The sequence below is a fragment of the Vicia villosa genome, unplaced genomic scaffold, assembly GCF_029867415.1.
Source record: "Vicia villosa cultivar HV-30 ecotype Madison, WI unplaced genomic scaffold, Vvil1.0 ctg.001659F_1_1, whole genome shotgun sequence".
Lineage (NCBI taxonomy): Eukaryota > Viridiplantae > Streptophyta > Magnoliopsida > Fabales > Fabaceae > Vicia > Vicia villosa.
The window spans coordinates 185578-200414 of record NW_026705690.1 but is presented as its reverse complement, the minus strand read 5'-3'; positions in this window follow the sequence as shown (position 1 = coordinate 200414).

The following is a 14837-nucleotide window of genomic DNA, read 5'->3' as shown; positions in this document are numbered from 1 at the left end:
AACTTCAAATGCTTCATGTTGACAAAAAAATCAGGAGTTTTAACTGTATGTTGACCATAGTTGACTTTTAGGTCAAACTAGTCGACTGTTGATCATTTGAACCATTGACTGAGCAATCTTATGAACTAAAGCTTGAAAGTTGGCATGAGGATACTTTGAAGCATATGAGAGGCCATGAAGTCCATTTAAGGTGTCAGGACCTGATTTTACTTTGAGAGAAGAAAAACCCTAGTTGTGGGTTGATTGCTTAGGAGAGAGATAGTCAGGCTTATTTCTCAGTGCTTGAGCCAAAATATTTTAAAATAAGATGGGCAAATTTTGGGGTATGACATCATCCAATAGTATCCTGCTCTCAGTATCTTCCTTGTCATTGCATGTCCATTAACGTGAGTGCCAAAAGATCCTTCATGATTTTCTTGCATTAATTGGTTTGCTTCGTGTCTATCGACGCATCTGAGCAATACCATTTCAAAATTCCTTTTGTAGAACACATCCCTAGTCACGAAGAAATTATCAGACAATCTTCTCAAAGTTCTTCTGTCTTTGCTAGATGCCCTAGGTGGGTACTCTTGTTTTTGTAAGAAGATTTTAATATCATAAAACCATGGCTTGTCATCAGTGTCAGCTTGAATAGTGAATACATGAGCAGGCCTATCCAGGTGCATGATTGTAATTTGAAGAGCTTCATTTGGAAACTTCACTTGATACATGGAAGCCAAGGTAGCCAATGCATCTTCCATTTGATTTTCCTCACGAGGTATGTGATGGAATTCAACTTTGTTGAAGAAGGTTAGCAGTTTTTGGGCATAATCTCTATAAGGAATTAAACCAGGATAACGAGTTTCCCATTCTCCTTTGATCTGATTAATGACTAGAGCGGAATATCCATACACATCAGAATCTTGATTCTAAGATCAATGGCTTCTTCTAGTCCCATGGTACAAGCTTCGTACTCTGCCATATTGTTGGTGCAGTCGAACATCAGTCTTGCAGTGAACAGTACATGAGAACCTTGTGGCATAACAATGACTGCCCCAATTCCTCACCATAAGCATTAACAGCTCCATCAAATATCAAACCCCATCAGGATTCAGGACCTGGTCCTTCTCCATGTAAAGGTTCTTCATAGTCTTTTGATTTTAAATACATGATCTCTTCTTATGGGAAGTCGTCTTGCAAAGATTGATCATCATCAATAGGTTGAGAGGCCAAATGGTCGGCTAAAACACTTCCTTTGAGGGCTTTTTGTGCATGATATTGGATGTCGTACTCTAATAACAACATCTGCCAGCGGACAATTCTTCCAGTCAACACAGGCTTTTCAAACGAGTATTTGATTGGATCCATTTCGGATATGAGATATGCCGTATGAGTCAACATGTACTGCCTTAACCAGCGAGCAGCCCATACAAGAGTGCAACAAGTTTTCTCGAGCAATGAATATCTTGTTTCACAGTCGATATACTTTTTGCTCAAATAATAAATGGCATACGCTTTTCGACCATACTCGTCTTGCTGACACAAGACACATCCCATAGAATTTTCAAGTACGGTCAAATACATGATCAAAGGTCTTCCTTCCACTGGAGGGCTTAAAATTGGAGGTTCCAGCAGGTATTATTTGATATCCTCAAAAGCTTTCTGACATTCTTCTATCCATTTATACTTTTGGTCCTTGCGGAGAAGCTTAAAGATCGGTCCACAAGTTGCAGTCTGTCATACCCCAAAATTTTCCCTCTTATATTCAATCATAGGTTCCTCAATTATCCAAGAGCACTCAGGGTTCTATCAGTCAAAGCTCCTCGTAATCAAGGATCTCCAAAATTAGGGTTTGCATTGTATCAAAGGAGTTTAAATCTCTAAGGTCTCAAATGGATCTCAAGGTATCTCACATGTCTCAAAGCATCTCCATTACTCATTCAAAAGCTCGGATGATTTACAGTCGTTTAGTTTGACCTAAAAGTCAACTATAGTCAAAATACAGTCAAACTTCAAAACTTTTGGTCAACATCAAGTATTTGAAGTTATACCCATCATTTGATCAAAGATTGATCATGATCCATTAATAAAAATTCAGAAATGAACAAATTCAAAAGGTTCAAATTAGGGTTTTTATAGGAGAAAGTCAACTCAACTTTGACTGGTCATAACTTTCACATGGAGTATCAAAAATTTCCCAACCAAAGCCTATTTTAAAAAGCAGTTTTTGTCAAAGGGTATATCATCAAGATAAAATCCCCAAATGAAAAATATGTTTTAATGTGGCTTGTAGAGGACATCTTGAGGTTTCCAAAAAGTCCTAGAACTCCTCCATATCTTAAAAATTGAGGGAGATATGCCTTGTCAAAGTTGGTCGATTTCGGAGGGAAATGTAAAGCAAATAAGGGTTAAACTTGGATTTTTTTCCAAATGGGCCTGTCCTTTTATGATCCAAACTTGGTTATGAAGTTACTAAGGAGCTCTAAACTCAATCCCATGACTATTTGATTTTTATTATAATTTTAGTGAATTTTTATTCATTTTAAACATAATTTAAATCAAAATAAATGAAGGAAATATGCAAGATTTGTTTTAGTTTTGATTGCTAATCAAATTCAATCACTTAAAGGCCATAATCTGCATCCAATTTCGTTCTAGACCAGATTGGCAAGATTGGATTAGAATTGAGTACATTTTAGAAAGTTTACAAATCATATTTCTTCAAGAATCAATCAAATATCAATCTCAAAAAATTATGAAGATGGGACCCAAATAGGTTGACCTAATTGTAGCGCTAAAAAATACTCGAGGTATCTACACACTCGAAAAAGAACAGAGTCGCCACCGATCTTTATTTGCTCCAAAAAGGAAAGGGAAAATGTCGAATAAAACCCATGAATAAAAACAATTGGATAAGATGGTCATCGCAACCAAATTAGGGTTCGGGAGTCGGTTAAGCAAGGGGAAGGTATTAGCACCCCTCACCTCCATCGTACTCGATGGGACCCATTTAGTTAGTTTTATGAATGAGTGTTTGCGGGATGTTTGCGTTCTTTAATTTATTAATCGATAAAAGAAAAGGGGTTTTTATTTTTCATTATTATGCTCGCCAAGACGTTTGTGTCTTGTGCCTACGTATTCCCTCGTGCAATGGGAAAGTCAGAGCGATCGTTGGTTAATTTTATGAAGGATGTTTAGTGTTTGGTTCAAAGGATCAGAGGTATTCAAGAGGTGTGCACTTCTTGTCACTCGATCACTTCGATTGGATTAAGAAATAATTTTTAAAGTTTGATTCAAAGGATCAAAGGTATTCAAGAGGTGTGCACTTTTTGTCACTCGATCACTTCGATTTAATTAATAATTTTTTTTTTAAAGTTTGATTCAAAGGATCAAAGGTATTCAAGAGGTGTGCACTTCTTGTCACTCGATCACTTCGATTGGATTAAGAAATAATTTTGAAAGTTTGATTCAAAGGATCAAAGGTATTCAAGAGGTGTGCACTTCTTGTCACTCGATCACTTCGATTTAATTAAGAAAGAATTTTTAAAGTTTGATTCAAAGGATCAAAGGTATTCAAGAGGTGTGCACTTCTTGTCACTCGATCACTTCGATTTAATTAAGAAAGAATTAAAAAAGGTGTTAATCCAAAAGAATCGAGGTATTCAAGAGGTGTACACTTCTTGTCACTCGATCTTTCGGTATGGTTTAAAGAATTTTTGTGAGAAGAAACTCGATGTTGGATCGAGAAATTATTTGTAACCGCTTGGCGTTGGACCAAGGTTTATTGACTTTGAATTGAGATTAATCTAATATTTTTAACGTTTTAATATGAGAAGTAAAATCTATAAAACCTATGTAATAAAAATATTTTGTGTGTTTTGTTATATGAAATAAGGTCTAAAATAAAACATGTTTTTGTATTTTGAATATTATACTAACTAAAATAAAGTAAACAAAAAAAGATAACAATGACATGGGCTAAAATAAAAAAAACAAAGGGTGTGCATAAGAGAAGTTCGGGTGTGCTGAGATTGCTCAGGCCCAAAGTTAGTAACCCATAAAAATAGAATAAAAAAAAGTTGTGTTGGGCCGGATCATATTGGAACCCGGTTACCTATCCAACACACAAAAATGGGTTATGGAACCCTAAGAGCCAAAACACACGCCCCTTCTATGTTCCAACAGAAAAAGAAAAAGGAATCGTTCTCTGCTTTCACTCATCTCACACGATTTTCACTCTCAAAAATCTCTCTCGATCTCATATCTCACGTGTTCTCACGCAATCGACATCACAAATCAAGATTCAAATCAAACAAGAACAGAAACAAACAGCATTATACCCTTATCCCCAACAAAGCCCATATCCCAATTTCTCATTATACCAGGAATTATAAGTTACAGTTACGAAGATAATGGAAACCAAAATCAAAATGAAAGCAACAATGATGAAGAAATTATACCGATGTGAATCCCTCAACGATTTCAGGTATTTGCACTTGTTCTACTCTTCGTCTCTGCTTCTTGTCCGCTTCAGAGGAGACGGCGCCTCCGACGAGTGCTTCGGCGAGCGAAGTTCCAAATAACGTTTATTCTTTTCTGATTTCTACTCCTTCTAAAATCCGGTGTTATTGTTGTGCGTAAAGTCAAGGTTGAAGGTGTTTGGAGTGAATGAAGGTTTATCGAGAAAATGGCTTATGAATCGGCTAAGCGTGATGGTGTTGTGTTGAGGTGTGTTGTGAGTGATTCGGTTAGGGAGGGTTTGAATTGTCTGTGCGTGAGGTTGTTGAAGGTAAATGGGTTTTGGTTGAAAATTTGAGAGTAGTTTTAGGAGGGATCCCCGAGCTGCGAGTAACTTGGCAGAGGTTTTATAATATGATTGTTGGCTTGTTGTTAGGTTCTGCAATTTGTGAGTGAAATAGTTGAGTGAGGTCTGAGTTGCAGAGTGTGGTTATATGTGAATCATGGCGTGAGTGATTGGCTTTGTATTGAGGGCGCGGAGGTTTAGAAGAAGGGTTGTGTGACCATTGCAGTAAAGGTTTGAGAGGATTATTGCAAGGTTTTAGTGGCTGCAAATTTTTGTTAGGTTTTTTGTGTGTGGCTGCCGATCTCTTTCTCCTCTAGGGTTTATCAGTATTTATACTAGGTCAGCCTTCAAGAATTGGGGGGAATAGAGATTTGAATAAACTTCTGGCTTTGGTAATTCTGGGCAATGCTTTCTCTGATTCTCCACTGCTTTCTTTTTTCTCCCCAATTTAATGCAAATTTTGTTGTCTTGCTGCAAACCTTTTCTTTGATATGGCATTCTGACTTTACTCTTTCTATTACAGCCTTTTTTTTGGTCAATTCGGGTAACTCTTGGCTTGGTGCACACAGCAGGCAGCAGGTTTCTTGCAAGTCTTTGGTTGGTTTTGGACAGAAGGCTTTGGGCATAGTTTCAGCAGCAACAAATTGGGCTTTGCAAGCAAATAACTTAGGGCCTTTAGAGTTGAAGTTTATGGACTGGTTTTATCTTTTATGTAACAGCTTTTGCAATTCAAGTGTAATCTCTTAATAATAAAAAAATGACTATTTCAAATGATTAAGAATCTTAGCAAAAAGTCTTGCAATTCTTGTAATTTTTCAAATGAAATTTTGAATGAAACTTCTTCCTTTTTTGTAAGATATAATTGCAATTGAATACAATTCATTCTTGATCAAATGGAATAGAGATGAGATCTTTCTTTTTCTTTGTAAGATGCAAAGCTATTGGAAATTGGATGGAATGAAACCTCATGATTTTGAAGGAATATAGCTTCATGTTTTGATTCATGGACTTTAGGATTTAAATGACAAATATCTTTGTAACTTAAGGAATTATCTCATAATATTTATCAAAAACTACATGAATTCTGTCTTTTGAATTCTTGAATCAAGCATTTGCAAATTTGACACTTAATCTTGTATTCTCAATGCAAAGAAACACAAACTCACTCAAAACCAATGATTATGACAAAAAATGATTCTTGAATTGATAATTGGATCACCATATCGATGAAATAGAAAGTCCTAATTTCTTTCCCCTAGAAACAACACTTGAATCACGTTCAATTGACATACCCAGTTTGAACCATGCAGAAACCTTGATTTTTGTACAAATGTTGATCATTTGAAATCATGCCTTAGTGAATGAATGAATGAATGATATGCCAATGATCTAGTGGAGCAAAATGTATGGGTCAAAAATTGGGGTATGACACTAATACACTCCTTATAAGTATCCAAACATACTCAGATGCAAGGGGGGAGAATTTGCAGCCAAAAGCCATAGTGGAGTTCTTGGAAATTCAAGAAAAAAAATCAAATTCGAATTCAAAGTGGCAGGCCAATTCAAAGAGTTTTGAGGATTCAAGTACATCCCTGGAGCATCCCTGAAGCTTACTCATCCTCCATAGACATCCAACAGGTTCAAAGTCATCGTACATATGCCACGGTTTGTCAAGAAAAGTTTTCATTCGATTATGCCAATTTATATGTCATAAACGGTTTTTGATTATGTTTTTGAGTTTGTATGATTGCAAGGAGTGTTTCTGGACTGACAATATGGTGTTTCGTTGCAAGATAGGGAATCCACCATTGTTAGGTTTTAGAGCTTCAAAATTGGGGTTTCTTGTTTGAGACAAAATTGGACTTAATTGTGGGCACCATCATACTCAAGGAATCAAAACGGATCGATACATGGTCTTAGTTGGAGTTTATATTACTTGTGTGGTGTTTTTGTGTGTGCAGGTTTTTTAGCTACGGCGAGAATCCGTGGGTAAAAGCTCTTTCTACGGAAAAACTGTAGGTAGAAGTCTGGTTCAGAAATTCAAAGGGATTGGGGAAGACGGAGAAGCAACGCGCGCCACTTTTCTTTTGAAATTCAAATTCGTGTTTTATCTTGTTATATACCGGTGGTAGGAAAAGGATTAACAGCTAGCGCACGTGGATGGATTGGCTGGACGTTTCGATCCCCGTCCCTTTATATATTTTTTTGGTAAGTTAGCAAGTTGCAAAATCCAGTGCATACGACCCAGAGATGTCCACCATGCGCTCTCAACCAGCAACCACAAGATCCCACCATTGTCAGATCTGATGCGTGTGGGTCTGCAGGTCCACCATGGACTATCTGGGATGCCTTGCACATGATTGAGCCCCAGGTTTTTTTATTTTTTTTATATTAGTTTGTGTAGTTAATAATTGAAATTAATATATTTGCTATATGTATATAATTTGATTTTTTTTTAGAATTAAGTTAATAATATAATCAGGATTAGGGTTTAGGATTATAATATTTCCCGATTATTTCGTTTTAATTAATTTAACTTTAATAATAAAAATCACAAAAAAACCCTAGAAAGGTTATCAATGCATTAGGGTTTGTCCAATCCCACTACCATTTGGCAAAAGTATTAATTCTAATTCAATCGATTCTTGATTAATTTATCAATTTTCTCTTCGATCCGATTATATCTAATAGTCGCATTGGTGAGAAATAAAATAATAAAATACATTTATTTTGCTAAATGGTTTTAACCAAATCTATTGGTTACGATGATTAGCATATTCAATTCGTTATCATGTAATAATCAAATTTATTAATTATGAGGGGTAACGATAAAATTAATAATTTAAATTATTTAAAACACATTCATTTGCTATTCGTGATAATCGAATCTATACATTAGAATGTTTAGCAATCCTCCATTCAATTCGTTAACTATGGTGATCAAACCTATTGATCATCGCAACTAACGGTAACATATTAAACCAGGGTTGTACGTCATTTAAAACACTCAAAACTCATCTCTTCAATGCTGCGATTTTCAAAACTACGATAAGGTAATTCAAAATACCTTGCGAACTTCGCATTTCAAAACTTCGATAAGGTAACTCAAAATACCTTCAAACCACTTCATATCAAATTCTAAGGCGTACAACGCTGCCCCGAACTACGTTGACTCTGATTCTCCCTAAGGAGATACGTAGGCACTTGGCAACAAGGCGAGTCCCCCTTCCCTAAAATTTCAATTCATTCAAAATCTCACTTTTCTCCCTTTTCACTTCTTTAGCTATTAACCTCAATAATTTTGCCATAAACCTTTACCTTACAATGCAAATCTTAGGAAAGGGTTAAGGGTGCCTAACACCTTCCCTTGACCCGAATATAATAACTTACCCCGAATCTCTTAACTGTGTAGGGCTTCCTATTCGCCCTGGTAGAATAGGTGGCGACTCTAAAACATTTAATTTTTAGGGCAGGTTGCTACACATTCATATGAGAGATGAATTTGGAGATGTAATTCAATCGTCCAAGAAATCCTGACTTGTTTTTATGTTTTTGGAGGAGGCATTTCTTGAATGGCCTTGACTTTGTCGGGATCAACCTAAATACCTCTTTGGCTGACGATGAAACCTAGTAGTTTTCCAGAGCGGACACCAAATGTGCACTTAGTTGGATTCATACGCAACTTGTATTTTCTCAAACGTTGGAACAACTTCAGTAAGTGCCCCACATGTTCTTCTTCTGATGCAGACTTGGCAATCATGTCATCCACATAAACTTCAATTTCTTTGTGAATCATATCATGGAAGAGAGTCGTCACGGCTCTTTGATAATTTGCTCCAGCATTTTTCAGACCAAATGGCATCACACGGTAACAAAACGTGCCCCAGGGCGTGATAAAAGCTGTTTTTCCATATCTTCAGGTGCCATCATGATTTGATTGTAACATGAGAATCTATCCATAAATGAGAAGACTTTAAACTTAGCAGTGTTATCCACCAGCATGTCAATATGGGATAGTGGGAAATCATCTTTTGGACTTGCTCTATTTAAGTCTCTATAATCAACACACATTCTGACTTTTCCATCCTTCTTGGGAACATGCATTGTGTTGGCCAACCATTGAGGATATTTTGATGTGATGAAGAAACCGGCATTGATTTGCTTCTGTACCTCTTCTTTAATCTTGTCTGCCATATCTGGGTGAGTTCTTCTTAGCTTTTGCTTAACAGGCGGACATTCTGGCTTTAACAGTAACCTGTTCTCTACAATAGTGGTATCCAACCCAGGCATATCTTGATAGCTCCAAGCAAATACATCCACATATTCTTTCAACAAATCAACCATTTTCTTTTTGATGCTTGCTTCTAACAATGCCCCTATTCGCACTTCTCTTTTCTCTTCTTCAGTACCCAAATTGATCACTTCCAAAGGCTCTTTGTGCGGTCCAATGATCTTTTTCTCGTGCTCAAGTATACGGGTGATCTCTTCAGGGATCTCTTCACTACTCTCTCATTCAGCTTCGTTCAAAGGGTATTCAACTTTGGGAGGGCGCCTAGGATCATTGTTTTCAACGGGTTTATCAAGAGATAATCTACACATGATTTATGTTTTGCTTTTTAGGAACAAGTAAAAGAAAAGGTGTATGTGCAAATTTGAGAAAAACAATTTTTGATTGATTTTATGGGTTTTTTAGATGTTATCATTTTCAGAAAAAGATAAACGATAAACAAAAGAGAAGCAAAAAATTGCTTTTTATTAATGATTTGAAACAAAGCCCTACATAAGCTCACTTTTGTCTTGGGCAGAATAAAAGGAATTATTTTAAACATCCCGACACATTACTCTTTCTCCTTGGACAGAGCGAAAGGTTTTTAAAATGACAGAAAATTACTTAGACTTGTGAATAACAAAAGAGATGTTGATGGAAGTCCATTTGGAGTTGTCCTCTTCATGCGTCACGAAGCTTGAACATTCTGGAACATCTTCAATGATGGTAGATATGTCTTGTTTATCTGGGTTGATGTAGCCAGCACTTTAAAAAGTCTCGTGCAGAGTCTTGCTGCAGCTTCCATACTCATATTCTTTTCCTTTTGATTTCTGGGATGTGAATCCTAGACTACTTTTGTTCTTGTTAGTGGGAAGTTCAATAACTTGCCCCCCGCCTTCGTATGATCCTTGGGCAACCAGTTGTTGGGCATCTTTCCAGGATGAAATAGAAGCACCGATTTTATTTCCGTATCCAAGATTAGCAACTTCCAAAGCATGGGATTAAGCTTCAAGCTCTTTAATATTGGGGATAGAAGACAACTGACTGACGAACATAGCTTATTCTCCATAAACAATAATCAACTTGTCTCTTACAGTAAACTTTAGCATCTGATGTAGAGTGGAAGTGACAGCTCCAGCACTATGAATCCAGAGTCTTCCCAACAAACAACTGTAAGCGGGATAAATATCCATTATCTGAAAAGTGATTTCAAAATCATGAGGTCCGATGCGGATAGGAAGATCAACTTCTCCAATCACAAGTGCACGTTGAACCATCAAAAGCTTTCACAACAATCCCATTCAGCCTTATAGTTGCCCCTTGATAGGACAGTCTCTCTAAGGTGCTTCTGGGCATGACATTTAGAGATGAACCAGTATCAACTAGAACATTTGTCAGGGTATCTTCTCCACATTTCATAGAGATGTGCAAGGCATGATGATGCTCCAATCCTTCTGGGGGAAGTTCTTCTTTACTAAAGCTCAATACATTGTTGACGGTGATGTTGGAAACAACATTATCAAACTGCTCGAGGGTTGTATCTGGTTCAATGTAGGCTTGCTTCAGAATCATCATCAGTGCATTCCGGTGAGCTTTTGAGTGTACCTGTCATACCCCAAATTTTCCCGCCCTATTTCTAACAGTCGAATTATTTCTAAATTTGGGTTTTACAAAATTTTGGGTTTTTTACTAACATTTTGACGATGATTTATTATGCTGCTCATTTGATAATATATCAATAGTTTACTTTAAATTATCTATATTTCTTAAATAACAAATATTTGTTCGCCCTTTTTAATTTTCAAATGTCTTTTTTATTTCAAATAAATAACATAGCACAATTGGGAAGAAATAAGGCTTGCAAGTAAGAAGTCACGGGTTCGAATCCCACAAGTGGCATTTCCACACTTTTTCTCCTATTTTTTTTACTAATTTTCAAAATGGGTTGTTGGGCTTTTGGATATGGGTTATCTCCTTTTATGGATTTTAACCTAATTTCTAACTCTATAAAAAGTGGTCTTAGAAACCCTGAAAGAGACCTTCTTTCACTTTTACGTACAATTTACAAATTTACAAAAAACATACTTTTTAACTTTTTTACTACGCTTCTCTACTCCCTTCGAGGGATTATCTTAGGGTTGTCTTGAACAACCCTAACCCGCCGTTGTCGATTAACTGACAACGACCGACAAACCCTTTCCCCCTTTCAAACGCAACTTTTCAAACCACTCAAACGCGATTTCAAATCATTCAAACTCATTAACAAACTCAAACATTTTCGGCCGATGATTACCTATGAGGCCTCCCAAAAAAAAGGGTTTCTGGCCATTGTTGTCTCGATCTGACAATGGTCGGTCTCCACAAAAAAAGGGGTTTTCGGCCATTGTTGTCTCGATCTGACAATGGTCTATTTTCACTATACATGGCTTTCGGCCTTTGGTCATTGTTGTCTCGATCTGACAATGACTCCGTCAAAACCCTTGGGTTTACCTTTTTGGCCGATGATTAAACCTTTTGGTATGAGGCCACCCTTTTATTAAAAAGGGTATTTTCAATTGTCAATATATTTTTTTACAAACCTTTGGTTTGGCCAATGATTTTTATGAGGTCTTCTTTTTTAAAACGTTTTTTTACTTAAAACCTTGTTTGGCCAATGATGATACATTGAGGCCATTTATTCTTGCTATATTTTGTCTTAGCCTTGGTCATTGTTGTCTCGATCTGACAATGACCCTATCAAAACCTTTGAAGTTTTGCCATTTTGGCCAAAGGCATATTATTTTTTAATTTATTAGGCAACAATTGTCAAAACCCATATTATAAAACCTAAACCTAAAGGCTAAATGGGTCCCCTTGAATACAAGGGAGGCAAAGGGTGCCTAACACGGTGGCGACTCCATTTGAACGTAAATTTTTAGGCAAGTTGCTACCACTGGCGACTCTGCTGGGGAATTTTTTTAAAAAAAAAAAGGTTTATCCTAATTTAGCCTTTAGGTTTTAGATTTTGAGTTTTATTTTGGTTATTCCCCATTTAATTTATTTTTAAATAATTGTTATTAATTTCTCCCCATTGTTTATTAATATTTTACTAACTTTTAAATAATAATAATAATAATAAATTTATTTTTTTTACAATTATTCTGAAACTAGTTCCTTGTAACCCCAATTTTATTCTCAATCTGTCATCTTTTCTCATTTTAATTTCTAACTCGTTTTTGTCATATGATGATATTATCTGATGATCTTTTGTTTTAAGAAAATGTATGTTTTTTCTGTTAGAGGTCCATTTCATTCACAAAAATACTCACATGCTTTCTTTTCACCATACACCCACTAATTTCGTTTACCAGTTTGGTCAACCGGAAGTTTTTTTCTTCATGTTTTAATCCATCTGATTTCAATAAAACCGAATCGAAAAGTTGCAAATAAAATCGAACGTTCAAGTTCTACACAAGATTCGATACTACCATTATAAGTTGTCATCACTAATCAAATATCACAAATCATGCTATGTACATGCTTTTTTTAAAAATCACTATAAATATCACACAATAAACATATCAAGTTCTTTTCAAATTCTGTAAACAAGATTGACGAAAATGACGAAATCATATTATGTGCAATCTCAGTTCTCTTGTTTTGCAGAAAAATGGCCAAGAAACCCATGACAATCACAACAACAATTCCAAAGTTGAAGAGGCGAATCTGGAATCAAAGTTCAACCACAAATCTTCGTAACTACAGCACTTGAGGCTTCAAACACAACACCTCCGCCAAACACAGCAAAAAGTACAGAAGAAGGAAAAAGAAACACAACGATTCAATAGCATATTCAATGCAACCTACAACTCACAGACCAACACCGTCAATGACGAAAAATCAACGTCAAGCCATGACCTCTTCACTAGCACAAGAACGCAAGTATAACAGCTCCACGGATTCGACTTCAAATCAAATTCATTCAAGAGCCACGCACAGCAACAACGTCAAGTCAGAAGCGGTGTGATTACTAGAATCAAGAAATCAATCGGTACGTTTCGATCTTCACTACATTTACTTTGCTGTTTGTATGAATTGAATTCGGCTCCGATTGAGAGTTAGGATTCGATCTCTGAGTTTGATTTTGGAGATGCTGTTGCTCGTTTTATTTTGTGATTTTCTGCGGTAGATTTAATGTTCATAGAAGCAGAAATTTGGAGAGAGATATGTTGAGTTTGAGGTATGAGAAGGGACTATCTGTTTGATTTTCATGGAGTTTTTCTTCTCCATTTTCGTGCACAGAGGGAGTAGGAAATTAGTGAGATAGGTTTGGTTGTTATTGCTCTGTGCATTGAGGGAGAATAGACCGAAAATTGAAAAAATAATGGGTGTGGAGGGCTGCTCCCTCATTAGCTTTTAGGTTTTTGTTGTTTGTGTTGTAATTTTGGGCCGGGTCGGCAACAAAAAAAAACCAGAGTCCAATTCTATTTCTCCTTAGCCCACCACCTTTACACGATGCACCCCTTTGCCTTAATAATTATTGAAAAGACATTGGGCCCTTGATGCAATTCCTTGGCCCAGCGAATCCTTTCCCATACTGCATCATACTTTTTCCATGTTACACATCCCTGCCTGCGAATTAAACCCCCCTCCTGGGGCATTTTATTTTTATTTTGAGCCCACTTTATTAGTACTTTAATCTTTTGCTATTATTTCCAAATATAAAAAAAAACATCTACACAATCCAATAAAAAAAATATCAACCAAACCCCCGAACTACGAGACTCTGATTTCTCTCATCTTTTGATGGAGATACGTAGGCACACGGTTGCGAAACCAAGGCGAGTCACCTAACAAACAAACCTGAGTCAAATTTCTTCGCCTTGAGCGAATTAATTCTGATAAAGATCACGATTCTTTATCAAGAATCAATCAAACAATTAACTCACCTCCCCTTTAGTCTTAGGTTTTTTCAATTTTGTTTGGTGTTTATATTGTTTCATTTTTCTGCTGATAATTATATATTTGTTTCATTATCTCTATTTTGTTCGTATAATTATCATTTTGTTATACTTGTTGGTAGGATAATATATTGTTGTTAAACCTAAGTGTGGGAATTATCATTAAGACCAGAGGAGACTTGCATCGCCTACGAGTCTTAGTGATAATTCAACTCAGAGTGGGTTAAATACCCGAAAATATCTGAGACGAGGCTTGACTTTGTCGAGGGCAGGACTTGGTATTTAGATTATCTCTCTGGGAACCTACCCCTAAAACTCGAACCTCATGGGTAAATGATCCTTCTAAAATCCAAAGACACAAAAAGTCTTGGAGGCTACGAGGGACCCCATGAGACCTTTTTAGAACCACCTACGGGAAGGGTAGACTACCTTACGCCATCATATTGAACCTACGAACCTAGGACTATATGATTTATGTTTTTCTATTACCATAACCGCGTTTTAATGCTTTACTAACCCTATCCCTAGCCTGTAGGGATTTCTTTTCAGAAGAGCGTGTTCTTCCCATGAAGGACATCCTCATTAATGCACGTCGATTGGCCTCTAGATGGCCATGAGATCTGGTGACTGTCTTGAACAATCACCATGTGCCTGCCCCCACGCATCCCCTATCTTGTAGGGTTTTGGATTTCGGTTTATACATCTTTCATCCCTAGCCTGTAGGGATTCCACTTCGTCCGACATTGTCCTTAGATAGGGTGTGTTCTTCATAAGGAACCTTCCCACGAAGGACATCTTCATTAATGCACGTCGATTGGTCTCCCAATGGACATGAGATCTAGTGACT